General features: G+C 45.4%; 1 protein-coding gene across 1 annotated transcript in view; it reads right to left on the reverse strand.

Moving 5' to 3' along the window:
* The window catches only part of LOC119187261 (cell adhesion molecule DSCAM), a 168,105-nt gene extending 153,365 nt beyond the window's left edge, over positions 1-14,740 (reverse strand). Inside the window, exon 1 of the mRNA XM_037435451.2 lies at positions 13,973-14,740. The gene's annotated coding sequence lies outside the window, so the exon portion shown is untranslated. The remainder of the gene's footprint in view (positions 1-13,972) is intronic.
* Between the last annotated feature and the right edge of the window lie 1,123 nt (positions 14,741-15,863).

Here is a 15,863-nt window from a genome sequence, read left to right on the forward strand (position 1 = left end):
CCCATGAAGGGCAGCCATACAGACGCCTTTCTGGTTAACCCTAGTTGGTTATGGCTTGTTTTCTTCTTTCCTTTCCATTACATTACGCTTCTCATCATATTGCATTATGGTTAGCACATAAGCAATTTCAGTTTACCTTGTATATCTGTTTGTAGAATATTAGAATATGCATAACCCAGATACTAATTCTGATCGTAGCAACAAGCATAATCATATATATATATACATATATTAATTTCAAGCAGGATGTTTGCGTATGCAACGATGGCAGTTGCTAGCCATAATATAAGCAAACCTTGACATTCTTGATTGGAATATATTGTGAGCTACGACTTCGTAGCTGTAATTTCTATGGACGGCGTAATCAGTGCGATCCTGATCCGCGCCAGTCTGCGTTATGTTTTTTGCAGTAAGCCTATACGCGCTACAATATTTCCTTTTTTTTATTCTATAGGAAGTTGTGTGTTGCCTAATTGGTTAGTTCAGAGCAAGAACGCAAAAACCAAACTCACCTATCAAACCAAATCGCAATCAATGGAAGACAAACACTTACCTGTAAAGTTTAAATATTTTTGGTCGGCTTTGTTTTTGCGCTTTTCCTCGAGTAAGATGAGTCTTTACAAAACAAAGAAACGTCAAAATAAAAGCTAGCGTAACAAAAAGAAAGCAGTGATTTGGCTGACACACACACACACACACACACACACACACACACACACACACGCACGCACATTCTATGCTTGCTCATTAAATTTAAAAAAATTTACAGGCAAGTACCTCAGCAATCACGGTGCTGTATATTCTATTAAAGAAAGAATAATAAAAGTAACATTATAGAGAGAGCAAGCGCTAAGACACAAGCTGTTCAGAGAATAAATAAGCTTTGCAAAAGACACTGACGCGTCGCATAAAAAAATCAATGAACTTTATGTCCTTTGAAGTGGTAAAGCCCCGCTTCAAATCATATACGCTACATTGCTCCATTGTCGAATAATTAGGCATCACATCTTGCACAAAGATCAATGACAAACCTGTTTAAATGTATGGTCCGGCATGACCGGTTTTTGTTTAAGAATTACAGGTTTTTCGCTTGATACACTAGCGGAGGTGTGCAACACTAATAATAAACACTGTTACTTTAATCTATCGCTGATGACAGCTATAGCAACTTGCGAAGCGCTTTATCTATAGTTCAAATATATAGAGGCACTAAAACTCGATCTTTCATTACACGCAGAAGAATTTGTGGATTTACTTCAGTGGTGTATTCACTCTGCGTGCCTGATGATATCAGCTAACATATTCTTCAGGAATGCATAGCATAGACAAGGAGACTGGTCATCACCATCGTCATTTACATGCAGTAGTGAAGTATTTCCTCAAATGGTTGCCATATCAACAGGATCGACTAGCATTAGGCAGTTTTGTCTATTATGCTGACTCAAAAACTTTAGTGCAAATATTCGAACGCAGACTGAGAACAAAAAGCAGACTAAAACTGGAGGCAGTGTTCCCGTTCACATTTTGTTTTGTTGTTTCCTTTGTTCGATTCTTTTGTTTTGTTTTGGTGCATTTTACCAGTTAGCTATATGAGCTGGCATGCGAATTCAGTACTGCTACGAGGTACATGATTGTTTTAACGAAAGTATGACAAATTAGTCCGGTGGCTAAAAAGTAAGCACTCTGATGTTATTTCATCTGAAACAACTTAGATAAAGTTGTAAAATAAGACAGTGCCACAACAAATGTGGCACGCAAGATAAAACTTTATCCACAACTGATACGCTGCGGCGCAGTTGTTCACGCATGAGCGGTATTCTAATTCAATTTGACTAAATTTAAATTAACTCCACTTCTATTACACGCTCTTACCGTTTGCGTGTGCGTTTTTTTTTTCTCTGGACTCCACCAGAACCTCGTCGAATTAAGCATGCCATCACACAATTTTACCATTTCTTATGCTTCAGCAACAAGCTGCGCACTCAAGTAGTCACCAACACGACCTGCTATCAAAAACCTACATGTTTAACTTTGTTCAATCCTTTATAAAGTTACACGAGGACGGTCTACTCGTTCTAATAGTGATTGCTTTTTGTTTTCTTTGGAATATGTCACGGCGCCACACGCAAAACGCGCGCCTACAACAGTTACACCGTATCTTCAAGGATGTCCGACTTTAATAAGTAATCGAGCGCGAGCGTGATCAAGATATGTTCTCTCTAGTACCAAAAGAGCGGCGCATTATAACTCCGGAGCGAGGAGGAGCCGCATAAGTAATTCATTTTTTATACCAGATGCTGCAGAAATGGCGGAGGTGGTGCTTCTCTTCTTTCTGAACAGCATGCACTCGGGAAAGCTTCGCTTTATAACTAGCTCCGTTACTAAGCGAGAACGAAAAATACAACCACTTACAGAGGTGAACTAATTAATATTTACACATCCACTGCTCAGAGCGATCGCAGGGACTAGACGACTTTGTGGAGACATATGTCACTGGGGGAATGAGATGTTGCTGCGTGCGTTCTTTAAGACTTCACGGTTTTGTTTTCCCGCCGGAGAGAATCCACGCCGGCGGGAATCTCTGATAAGCCGTGTACACATAAGAACGTCACGAAGCAGGCTTAACGCCACCACGCGGAGAGGTTTCATTAGAGTATTGGGCTGGAGAAAAATGCAATACAAAATTACTGACTCCGAAGCCCCCTTACGAGTTACTTAAATGTATGCACAGCACTCGCCGACCACCCTGCATGATGTATGATATTAAATTGACTTACTTGGAAAATGTCTGTTCTTTGAGAAAATGGCATTTTCATAATTTTTTTACTGCACGAAGAAAATTCGTCGCACAATTTTCAAATGAATGCGCAACAGGCTAATAAAATCACTTTCTTCATCATGACGTCTACTTATATTTTTCTATCATATTCTTTTTTTTATTTTTCAGGCGCAGAAAGCGTAAACTCGAAGTCGTAGGCGGTTTCAGTTCAATTGCGACTAGCGAAAACAAAAAAGGTAAGAGAATACAGAGAGGTACAACAGGGTTCGATCTGCCTTATCCATGGTACAAACATATATTCCCAACTCAATACCGGCATTGCACTGCAGTCTTCAGAATGATTTCGAATTATTTATTGAATAATTATGGTTTGAATTAAGTGAGATGACTCAACTTGTAATCATAATCTATGGCTATGCTACCTTTAGAAAAAAAAATTCCAGTCGTAACTACTCCTCATTTTTCCAGGCGCTTTGTTTTCGTTATCGTGGTGTTTGCTTAAGCATTAGAACTTGCATTTCTACTGTACTTCAACATGCTTTAAGAAAAATATAGACATAAAATACGGTATTTAAATCTAGACAGAAAGTAACATAGACTTCCAATAAGGTTATGACTAGTCCATATATGAAATGGAAAAGTGGATCGTCACACAGTTTGCAAAAAGAAAAAAAAATTGCGCTTTTGAAGCTTTCTTATACTAAGCAGTGAAAGATCCTTCTTAAAGGTGTTTATTTTTTTTTAATTTCTCAGGTTTGTTCACGCCGGCCAAAATACAAACCTTGTGGCATTTCCATGGACGGTTTACAGTACTTTGAACTGTTTAATTTATTTTATTTATTTTTGTAAAGTCAGAAAATTAGCTTCATTTTTAGAATGTCCGTTTACAAAGAATAGTCTGAGATCATAGCTGTTACCAAAGCGTACATGCCCCTTGGGTCGACAATAATGCTCAGCAGCATAAAAAAAAAAGATAGCCAGCTAGCGAAAACTATAAAAAAGACAAGAGTGCTCAACACTCGTTGTCATGGCTACGAGCGGCGCAGACTGACAACGTCAGCTTAGCATGCACAAAAATACGTAACTTAGTGGACGACCGTCACCGCATTCCAATTGGTGAGAGCATTGGACGCTAAAATCAGAAGGTTGTGTGTTCGGTGCCTGCCGGCGCCAAGCTCTCTTTTCGTTCCCCTTACTTTCTACACATTCATATCAATACACGTGAAGGAGCATACATAACGCCCCCTACGCCCTACTTGGCTTCTTTGTCAACCGGTTGTTGTTAAGGCTGTGTCAAACAAAAACAAACAGCAGTTCTTCTGTGTACGAATACAACCGATGAGTGGAGCTTCTTGGAAAAGGGACGCAAAGCGCTTGATCTCGCTGCTCGCTCTCATAAAGGCGGTAAAGTGGGGAGGGCGCTTGCTGCGTTCGGTGGCGATAGCGACTGAGCAAGTGAGTGTGCTCCCTGCGCTCCCGCTGCGCCGCACAGCGGGCGCGCACCTGTTGTTTTGCTCGGCGCGCTTGCCCTGCGCAAGGAGCTTCGACGGTGACGGCGGAGCGTGGCCTAACGAGCTTCGCTCCTTAAACAAGAACGAACCCTGAAGTTCCTTTACCTTCGTTCAATAATAGCTAAAGTTTGCGACATACGTCTATCAACCTCGCTAGTGCACGGTGATCTCCAATAGATCGCTGTATCGATAAGTTACTACAGTTGAGCTAACCCAAACGAGCGTCTCGGCCTGCTACCTTGTAGGTAAGTATGGGTAGACACGGCACATAACGGCTACGCTTGCGGACTCTTACGTCTGGACATAATGATCGCCGGGGTACATCCAGGTAAGACCCCAGCACGCGACCAACTTAGGAAACTCGTCGGCGCAGCCCACGTGGAAAGCAATGATGTTCGGAAGCTACACGAAAGGCGTAACCAGCACGTAACCGAATGCGTGCTGGCTAAAACCCAAATAAAGTCCACACGACTAGGAAAGTTCAGAACGAGGCTAATGATGATGGGTCGTGCGTCCTTCGAGTGCTGGTACTTGAAGTCCCCGGTCACTGCATGGTAGCGACGGTAATTTATTTAGATCAATCTTTTTATTGCTCCCTCTCTGTTTCACTCTTTTCACTGGCGAAATCGAAATTATAAGCAGTGCCGCGGTGGTGAAGCAGTTACAATGCTCGACTGCTTACCCGAAAGCAGCGGCTTCAAACTGCGGCTTCATTTTGACGGAGCCAAAATGCTAGAGATGATTGATTTGATATGTGGGGTTTAACGTCCCAAAACCACCATATGATTATGAGAGATGCCGTAGTGGAGGGCTCCGGAAATTTCGACCACCTGGGGTTCTTTAACCTGCACCCAAATCTGAGCACACGGGCCTACAACATTTCCGCCTCCATTGGAAATGCAGCCACCGCAGTCGGGATTCGAACCCGCGACCTGCGGGTCAGTAGCCGAGTACCTTAGCCACTATACCACCGCGGCGGGGCCAAATTGCTAGAGAACCGTGTACTATGCGTTATCAGTGCGCGCTTAAGACCATCTGGACGGGTTGAATTTCCGGGGCATTTCGCTACGATGTTGCTCATAATCATATCGTAGTTTCAGGGCGCAAAGCTCCAGGCGTTCTTATGAATAAACTACAAACAGATCTCGCGTTCCTGGGCTCGCTGCATGTCATCGATTCAAGCAGCAGTACTAGACAACAAAAACGCAAATCGCTTTTGCTTATTTTACCACGGAAAAGGGACTTACTATACTATATCTAGTTTTTCGAAATTCATGATCATTATGTACATCACGAAATCAACTTCCCCAAAATGTATTTATATACTGTTTTATGTCAGGGTCTACCACGGCTCCACTGATGTATTTCCATGACGGATATGACGTAGTAAACTGTGTACTAAGATATTGCGAAGAAAAAACCGAGAAAGAAAGGTTCCGTAGCGGGGCGTCAAATCGGGGACCTCTCACATTGCAGCGTGTGACCCGAGCCAGTATGCCACGGGGCGTACGTTGTGAAGCCTGCTAATGGCAAGCCATTTATGTACATATAATGTTGGCGACCGTCAGAGCTCCACAACTTCCTTGCGTTTTCATCACTAGCGAGATGGCGCAGCGGCCTCGCATTGGCTGAAGCAACGCCTCCTCTAAAAAGATGCTTGAGGAATGGCTCGCGCTCCCAGCGGAGTTGGCCTGCCTTCAGTTTTAAACAAGCTCCGCGCGGTGGCGCTCGCGACCGACACTATCATGTGCGAACGATGCACATGCTGCGGGAAAGATAAGGAAACGGCGGAACATGTTCTGATTGAATGTGGAGATATCCACCCAGGTGTACGTTTGGGCACGAACCTACAGGAAGCCTTGGGTTTTAGGGACAACAATGGAAAGCTGAACACACCCGCGATTGAAATAAGTAAGAGACGGTTAGAGTATTGGTGGCAGAAAATTAGAGAGAAAGGACAAAAATAAATATTGGAAAAATAAAATATGGACAGTGTGCCGTAAATGGCAGAGAACTTAAGCTGAAAATTTACCTTTTTTCCATTAAGATAGAATTTATCGAAGTAGAGGCATTAGGCCAACATAAAAAAAAGGAAAAAAGATTTTTTTTTGTCGAGCCTGGTGGCATACTTGTCACCACCCCGTTATAAAGGGGACGCTCATAGCATCCATCCATCCATCCATCCATCAACCAAGACTCGACCAAGTTATTGTTGTATCGCTGCCACTGGGCGCGTGGCGAGACATTGCGAACCAAGACATATCGGGCCAAATACGAAGGGGTAGACACGGTATGCAGTGTGTGTGGAGAGGAAGAAAAAACTGCCGAACACTTGATAACCTTCTGTAAAGGGCTTCACCCTAAAGTTCAGGATGATGGCGTAGAGTTTTTCAAAGCACTGGGGTTTAGGGACAAGGAGGGCAAATAGACTTTAAGCGGGTAGACTTAACTAGAAGGAGGTTATCTGATTGGTGGCTAGAGTCAAGGCACGAGTGAAAATTAAACCCTTCACTGCAAAGTACGAATCCTCAACCTCACTGTTTAAGGGGAAAAAATCTAGTTTTTTGTTCAATAAGTATTACGACTTGGGGGCGCTAGCCACCGCCCGATCTAAAGGGTACAGCCATATCAATCCATCCATCCATCCATCATCACGGTGGCGGGTGGTACCAGCCGCAGCCAACGAAGAATCTAGTAACGTTGATACCAGCTAAGCGTTTTTCATCTGCGGCCCATAGGGGCGCGTCAGTCGAGAGTTGTTCCAGACCTGCAACTGTGCACCACTGTTTCGGAGGCTATGCAAAGTGTTGCGTTGTTGCACCGTCCGCCACAGGTGACGCTAGCGACCGAGAACATTTTAAAATGAAGGAAGGAAAGGGTGTGGCAGCTCTTTTTCTTCTCATGCGGCAGGCATCTTTCTAGAGGAGGCGTTGCCTAAAGCGTTGGGCGGCCCTAGCGTTTCTTTGAGCGCGCGCCTCCGCGGGGCATCATCTCTCAGCCTGCGCGCGGGCTTATCAGATCGGACTTATCATTCAGGATAGCACGAAGGTCACTTCGCTCGCTGCCGCGGCCGCCTTTACTGAAGGCGCACGCTGCTCGCATACGACAATGTGAGAATTGTGACAGTTGTTCACGCTCGTCCTGTGTATACTTGTGCATCCGTTTCATGCGTCTTTCTGTTTGAGCCATGTGATTTAAACGACGAGGTGAGACAGTTGTTTGTCCACACTCGTGCTGTGTATCCTCATTTCGCGCGTGCTTTCGGCATAAGGTTCGCACTGTTAGTTTCGAGCACAACCTCCTCCATAAACTTACGAACTGTTCATGCCACCGCTCCCCGTGTCGCCATATTTGCTTTTGCTTGTTTATTATTTTTTAGCTGTCTAAATCGCCACAGCACTAAGAAGAGCACGCCATGGCGCTACAACTTACCCCCATCGCTGCAGCCGTCAAACAACCTTTCTGCACGTGCGTGTGCCCGTTTTTTTTTAGTTTTTTTGTTAAGGCACTCGCGCTGAGGTGGAGATCTGGTAGTGGAGACCCTGGAGCCAGCCACCGTGGTGCTTCTGCCAGCGAGAATGTTGCTTCGAGACACTTAATCTGTTCATTGCTTGATCCACGCGTTAGAAACTCGAAAAACAATGAAATGAAAGCGCACGCTCGAGTGCTCCACGACGTCAGATATTGGGGTAAGTCTTGGCGGCACCTGGCGGCATCCCTAATCCCTACGCGCCAATGTTTAGACTCAGACGCCTCCACAGGGGTTGCGTCGATGAGACGGTCATAAGTTCATAGAGGATGTCGTGGTTTGGAGCTGCATACCGTTCTTCGTATGAAATTGCAATTTGTTGCTGTAGCATTCATTTCTTCAGCCTTGTAGAATAAGAAAGCAAAATGAACGCTCAGCTACGTATAGGCGAAGATAAGTTTCAGTTTCATCTTATATTGATTTCTAAAAAGAAGGATCCGCTGTTTTTTTTTTAGTAACTCACCATACCAGTTGAAACGAACGCAACACTTGCTTTCACGAAACATTGAACTAGTTGGCGTTGTGTCGGCATGAATTATAGTTATTATCACAGCAATCAAACCGACACAAGTATTAACGACCCTTAAATGTCTTTTACAGGCCGACTAGAAATTGCGAGCATTTTTTTGCGAAATAAATGCGATTTCACGTGAATTCATCCCGCGGAACTTGAAATAGAGTACATACAATTTATGAACCTTCTACTCTGAACGTGGGGGCTGCAAATGGAAAGTCTTCAGAAGCGATGAACTAGTTATAGACTGAGTACTCGCAAGGTCTTAAATGTAAACAGAACATCGACAACGGTTCAGACTCGGTGGAGGGCTGAATCGTGGAATACCTGCGTCGAGCACACGCGTGCCATCTCTCGGCATATTCGAGGCCGTGCTGGCGGCCGGACGCAAGCCCACCGGAGCGGCTGAACGAAGAGGGCCCGCGGGGGCATTCGGCAGCGATGCGCGTCTAATTAAGCACCTCATCGTTGGGGCCACCATTCCCGATATGCTGGCGTAACGGGTGATTAAGAGGTCACTGTTATTATCCCACACTCCAGAGTCCTATCGCGGCCACTCTCGCTTTTACCGTGTGTGCCTTCAAATCTGGTGCGTTCGACCTCTCGGCAGCACTTCCAGCCGTTTCACCCGGAGGAGGAGGAGGAATAAATGAGGAAGGACAGGGAGGTTAGCCAGTTCTCAGACCGGCTGGCTACCCTGTACTGGGGAAGGGGGTAAGGGGGACACACTGAAAGATTTACGACCTGAACCAATTACGCTTCCTAAGTGCTGCGGGAATGAAGTGTAAGACAAAGTGATTTAAACCTTGCTCCCTTCTCTATCCACTAAGATTTATTTGGCTGGAGAGAACAAAATGTTTGATCGTCAGTGTTCGCTTCAATACCTACATACATAAATATGTCGCGTGCATGTCATGTCTTGCTCGTATGTGTTGCTCGCGTATTCTGCGCGCGTGTCAGGATGTCTTGTAGCAAAGGTCTCAGCCAGAAATATATATGTGTGTGTGTGTGTGTGTGTGTGTGTGTGTATGTGTGTGTGTGTGTGTGTGCGCGTGTGTGTGTGTGTGTGTGTGTGTGTGTGTGTGTGTGTTTCGGGGAGAAAAGACATGTTCTCATCTGGCGTCCTGTGGCAACACAATATGTTTTGAAGAACGGCAGTAACATAACCAACATACTGCACGACGAACTATGGCATAAGCACGCTATTGCATATGAAACGTGACGTAATATGCAGAACGTAATATGCAATCCACCATGAGGAAACGTAGCAAACAAATGTGCGAACTAAGTATAAATTTGTGGTTTCGGCATCGTAAATGTATATTTACAATTAAGAAAGTCTTATTGACGTATATTTAAACGCACTTGAAAAAAAAATCCGTCTAAAGGTTGTTGCCATTTATTTTTCCTTTGATATGACCACCAGCCTTCCGTAGCATTCACTATGGACATCGAATTCAGTTACTTCACTGCGATTACGGATCAAATATTGGCGCTTGAAGTGGTTTCCTTGTTTTCTTTGCTTAATCGGAAGCTCGGGCTCGATCCAGCACCGTACTTATCTGCACTGGCACTCCGGCACATTAGTCATACGCATTCTCTTCAGCCTTGCTTATCTAGAACGAATGCATTTGAATTATCGTAATTTCGGCAAACATCTCCCCAGGCCACCTACCGTTAGTAGCAAGGTCGAGCGCCAATTTCTATCAGTTACTTCGAGCTTATACTCCTTTTCCACCTTTAATTAATATTTGTCCTATTTAGGTTAACTTCATAACATGCCTCACCATTAATCTAGTTGCACTCTTAGTCACATTGCCCTTTTTGCCACTTTTATAACCTCACCCTATTTAATGCTGTCATCATTATTGTCAATTTTTAAAACTTTTTTGCTAAATTCACTTCTTCTCTTTTTCTTTTTTTTTACACAGACTTATGTGAACTGGCAATTTTCATGTTCTTTTCCTGTACCCTCCAGCCTGCTATAATGCCTAAAAGGGTGCTGTGGGTAATAAATAAATAAATAAATTTTTATATTGCATTAATTTTTCGCTCCTTTGTGGATCATGTTGTTCGTAGGAATTCTGAAAAAATTAAAATAAATTACATCGCATCTTATCTTGCAGGCAAAAGCACCCGAGGTTTTTCCTTTAAAAGGCGCTGCAGCGTACAAACTATCTTCTGCTGATGCCGCGTAATAAATGTTGAAGTAAACTTTAACAAATATCCGCCTTCGAAATCGGTATGAAAAAGATCATGCTAGAGTGTGGCAAATGATCATAATGATGCATGGCTAACAACGAGGTGTTCCTTCTTTTTTTGCCTTGTTTATTTATTTTAGAAATATAATTTGCGATAGATAGGTAGAGTTCTCCCAGTGAACATGTCCTTAACTAAATCTTGATTCTAGACTCACTTGGTTCACCGAACATAGTCTTATGGCACCAGTCAAGGTGTTCCCTGACTGGTGCCACTGGTGCCGCAGACTCCATTTTAGACGCGAGCGCCCATGCATGTTTGAATTAAAGCACAAGAAGTTAGCATATGACTTTGTTAAGTATCATTACAGCGCTGGTTTAGGGTTATTTCAAAGGAAAACGGCTAGGCGCTCTATACAAGTATAATTCCGTTTGAACAGCCGCCCAAATCTCGAACTAGCAAGCTCTGCAGTGCCTTTTATGTGTTCCAGCGTCATAGGATCGAATGAAGCCGCAAAGAATTGTTTTCTGGGCGCACACTTCCTGTCACCCTCTTTGGAACTGAAGTCGTATTGCGTAGCCAGAAAAAATATTCCACTCCCGCACGCTATAGTGGTAGACTTGGATGGCAGTAAATGAATAATGCGCGCGAAAAAGAGCAGGGTGTGCCACTGCCAACTGATTTATTGATGTTGAATAGGGGGCATCGAGCTCTTGTTGTGCACGCGCAACACGAGAGGTATGCCATGACATTGCAGTTTTGTTTACGCATTCTTGCCTTTGCATCGAATTAGGATTGCCCCGCCACGGTGGTCTAGTCGCTAAGGTACTCGGCTGCTGAACCGCATGTCGCGGGATCAAATCCCGGTTGCAGCGGCTACATTTTCGATGGAGGTGAGAATGCGGTAGGCCCGTGCGCTCGGATTTGGGTGCACGTTAAACAAACCCAGGAGGTCGAAATTTCCGGAGCCCTCCATCACCGCGTGTCTCACAATCATGGGACGTTAAACCCTACATATCAATCAATCAAACTAGGAATAATAATGAAGGGATATAACGTTGCAAAACGACGATATATATGTGTATGAGTGAGGCAGTTCCAGGCGATTCCGGAAATTATTACCACCTGAAATCACTCAACATGCACCTAAATCTAACTACACGGGGCATAAGCAATTCTGTCGTAATCGAAAACACGTCCGCCGGGGCCAGGATTCCATCCAGAACGTGACCTTCAGGCCAGCAGTCGAGCACTTATAAGAACTTGACCATTGGGGTGGATATCAATCTAGCGCATCTCAGAAGCGTAGAACATCAGTGCGGCGGTAACAGTAGAACACGGTGTACCTATCTCACTCCGTAAAATGTCCCCGAAAGTTCATCATCATCATCATTATCATCATCATCATCATCAATCATCATCAGCCTGACTACGTCCACTGCAGGACAAAGGCCTCTTCCATGTTCCGCCAGTTGACCCAGTCCTGTGCTTGCTGCTGCCAATTTATACCCACAAACTTCTTAATCTCATCTACCCACCTAACCTTCTGTCTCCACCTAACCCGCTTCCCTTCTCTGGGAATCCGGTTCGTTACCCTTAATGACCAGCGGTTATCCTGTCTACGCGCTACAAGCCCGGCCCATGTCCATTTCCTCTTCTTTATTTCAACTATGATATCCTTAACCCCAGTTTGTCCCCTAATCTACTCTGCCCTCTTCTTGTCTCTTAAGGTTACACCTACCATTTTTCTTTCCATTTTTCTCCGAAAGTTCACCTGCTTTTTAATTACTGCTCATGCTCAGAAAAGCAACACACGTTAAGTATGGATTGCATGCGTAAGTATGAACCATGCGCGCCAAGATACGCAACATCCAGTTTGTTTAAATTTTTAGAATCTTTATGGTCTTGTTTATAAATCGGTGCTGAAGTGCACACCATTCGGCACATCACTGCTGCCTTTATTTGGCGACATCATATGAAGGCAGCAGGACTCCGCGCGGCCGGAACATCAGAGGTTGATTTCGTAGATGGGAGGATTTGTTTTGCATCTCGACCATTGTACGCCACGCTGTAAATATTTTAATGAGCAGATACATACAGATTAAGCGTTCTACAAAGCTACCTGCAAAACATTTTTTGTAAGTCGCCCAGGGCACAAAGCCGTGCTCTATGAAGGGCTAGGTACAGTTAAAAGCAGAGCAGTAATACAAAAAAGGGCTATCAAAGTTTCTTTTGTCAGCTAGCTGACAATCATAAGCTGTCACTGTGGAACGACACCTGACCCGTCATGCTGAATAGAAAACAATATACCCCATAAAAAAATTGACCACAAGCGCGGCTTTGATGCCAACGGGAATTGTTTTTCTTTTTTTCCTTCATCGATTCGCTTAAAACTTGACATAGCTAAGCTTAAACCAAGCCAGGATGTAGATCACAAGTTCGGTTGTATTGTGGTCACGACTATGACTAGTTTCGAAAACGAAGTATCACCCGATTGACGGCCCGTCCCCTAGACTGGGTCATATCGGCTTACTAGGAACAACGAACCTCTAGGGACCCTATTTAAACGTTGATTTGATTGATATGTAGGGTTTAACGTCCCAAAATCACCATATGATTATGAGAGACGCCGTAGTGGAGGGTTTCTGAAATTTTGACCACCTGGGGTTCTTTAACGTGCAACCAAATCTGATACACGGGCCTACACAATTTCCGCCTGCATCGGAAATGTAGCCGCCGCAGCCTATTTACACGTGACGGCCCGACACAGGTAGTTGTAATCTAAAAGACTCGCACGCAGTCTTCTGTTATTTGAGTTGACAAATGATCGAGGAAAAAAAAAGTGCCGTTTGCGCATGCGAATCACTGTCATACGCCGAAATGGCAAGCTATAAATAAGTGCTTATGGTGTCCGAAAGAAGCACGGTAATTTTTACTGTACTACCTTAACCCTGTGATATTAAAATACAGGGCTCGGCCACCGGTGGTCCGCGTGTGATTATGTGGCCCCAGCCACGGCATGAAGACCCCCCCCCCCCCTTGATTTCCCTCGGCGCTTTCTATATGGAGGTTTACAAGGCAGTCTTGACCTGATATAGCATTTTTACTCTAACCTATGTATTATTGCAACTTCGTGACGGGCGTACTTATAACAAACCTGATTTCTATTCCAGTTTTACAAATTAGTGTCAACTCGCCAAATTTTTACGATTTGCCTGTGCCCCTTCCCCTTACACCTCCATAATTTTCCGGGTGGCCCTCCATTGTGTCGCCTTCATGCAGCAAAAAAGTGCCAACCCCTGTTTAATGCACTGGCGGTGTTGGAGAGCCAATGCAGAAAGGTGAACTTTGAGACGAGTAGGCACGCGAATGTATAACAAACAAAGCAGCACCTTGACTTGGGCTAACAATGCGAGGTTCATAAAAAGGCGCAGCCTTACCGTGGCAGTCAGCAGTTCCTGAAGTACCGGAATTCACAAGGAACAATCAGCAGCAACATTCCAAAGAGCAACGTGACGAACCGCGCTCAGTCACGAGAGAACTATCACGCACGGAGCAATCTCCAGTCTCACGGCGACATCACAATGTTTTATCGCTGCGCGTGCCAGCTGGGTCGTCCTTTAGCGGCTACTCAGGAGGCATACCGGTTAAACTTCAGCCGAGATATTCTCGAATGCACGTAGTTCGAAACTCCGGCGTAAGTTTGAGCGCCTCAGCTACGCGACACACCACTTCACATAACGCAGTCACGACATCCACACCTATCCGTAGCTGCGAAGGCAGCTCTGGCGGGTATTTTTGATCGTTGCTCTCTGGCTCGTCACGCTGGTCACCCAGTGTATCCCTTGACGTTGAATTCGCGAAAAGCGATGTTAAAGGGCACGGTGACCAGTTGGTGTAGGAAGCAAGTCACGGCAACACGACCACTGAGTTGGCACAACACGGATCACACGGGAATAAAATTAGAACTTCAGCGATCTTCGGGATGCCGCACGAATGGGACAGAAAGTCGGTGCGACTGCTGCGCGGGCCGTCCCAAGAAAGGCGCGTTTCTTCGGCTGCCGGCGACGACGGCGCAGCGCTTGGCGCGACTGTCAGGCCGGGCCTGATTTTGCGCGCCAGAGGGGAGAGGAACCGAGGGGGTCACCGTGCCTGCGGGCTCTGCGCTTATCGCGGCAGCGGCGGCGGCGCGGGCTTAAAGGTCCTAGCGCCGCACCGTGGCTCGGGCCGTTACTGCAGCGTGGGTCGGAGCACTCGTAGCGCCGGTATCACGTGGTGTGCGGAAGGTTGACTGCATGCGGCGCGGCGGCGGTTCTTTTTGCTCCCGCTGCTCGCTCCTACAGAAACGATACAAAAGAAGAAGAAGAAGAAGAAGAAGAAGACATTGCTATGTGGGAAGCAGCGCGGGACGGTTCTAACACGAAAATGGCCTCTTCTGCGGCGATGCGTCGCGGACGTGTCGGGTGCCCGAGAGAGCAGAGCGGCGCTTGCCTTCGCGCCCCAGGTGCGGCTTTCAAATGCTAAGCGTCTTTAGGCACATTCCCACTCGTGAAGTGAAAACGAAAATGTTCCCATTCGTCGTTGTGCCAGCTATACCGCCGTCGCCACCTTCAGAATTATTTCTATTTCGCCCACTTTCTGAGCGCCCAATTTCGTGCCGGATTCTAGTTGTTCGCGCAAAGTACTGACATGAAACAAACAGCTCGCACATACTCAAACGTTATTTTGGGAGATACGCAAGCAGAAACGACACGAGTCGCGGTGTGATCTCAGGTGGTGTGCCACACCCCCCCCCCCCCCCGTGCAGATTCGCATCGCGTAATTGTCCCCTTCAGCGGGAGATGCTATAATTTATTGCGATGAAAGGAGCTCTAGCTGGAGCGTACAGATAATGTGCAACGAGTGAAAAGCCGCCTATGTTCCTTCGGGTGAGAATGCCTGTCGTCGCAAAACTCTGTGACGACGAGACTCGCTGAAACAAACGGAGGAAACTGGCGCGACTGCAATTTTTTCATAAGATATTTTTTCACAATCCATCAATGAAGCTAGACCTCATTTCACAACCGTCATACCACTCATCGCGCATTGATCACCAGCATAAGGTTGCCATTCCGTTTTGCCGCACCAAATTCTATTCAGCAGCCTTCTTACCGAAAACAGCCGCCGATTGGAACCACCTTCCCTCTTCCGTTGTAACAATAACAGACCCTTTGTTATTCAAGACTGCAATTTCTCAGCAATGCTTGTAACTATACGCAGTTTCCTTTATCTATCTTTGTCTTGTATGTGCTTGAATTCTTACTTATACATTTTTAGTTGACTTATGTTGCC

This window comes from Rhipicephalus microplus, unplaced genomic scaffold, assembly GCF_043290135.1.
Source record: "Rhipicephalus microplus isolate Deutch F79 unplaced genomic scaffold, USDA_Rmic scaffold_52, whole genome shotgun sequence".
NCBI lineage: Eukaryota > Metazoa > Arthropoda > Arachnida > Ixodida > Ixodidae > Rhipicephalus > Rhipicephalus microplus.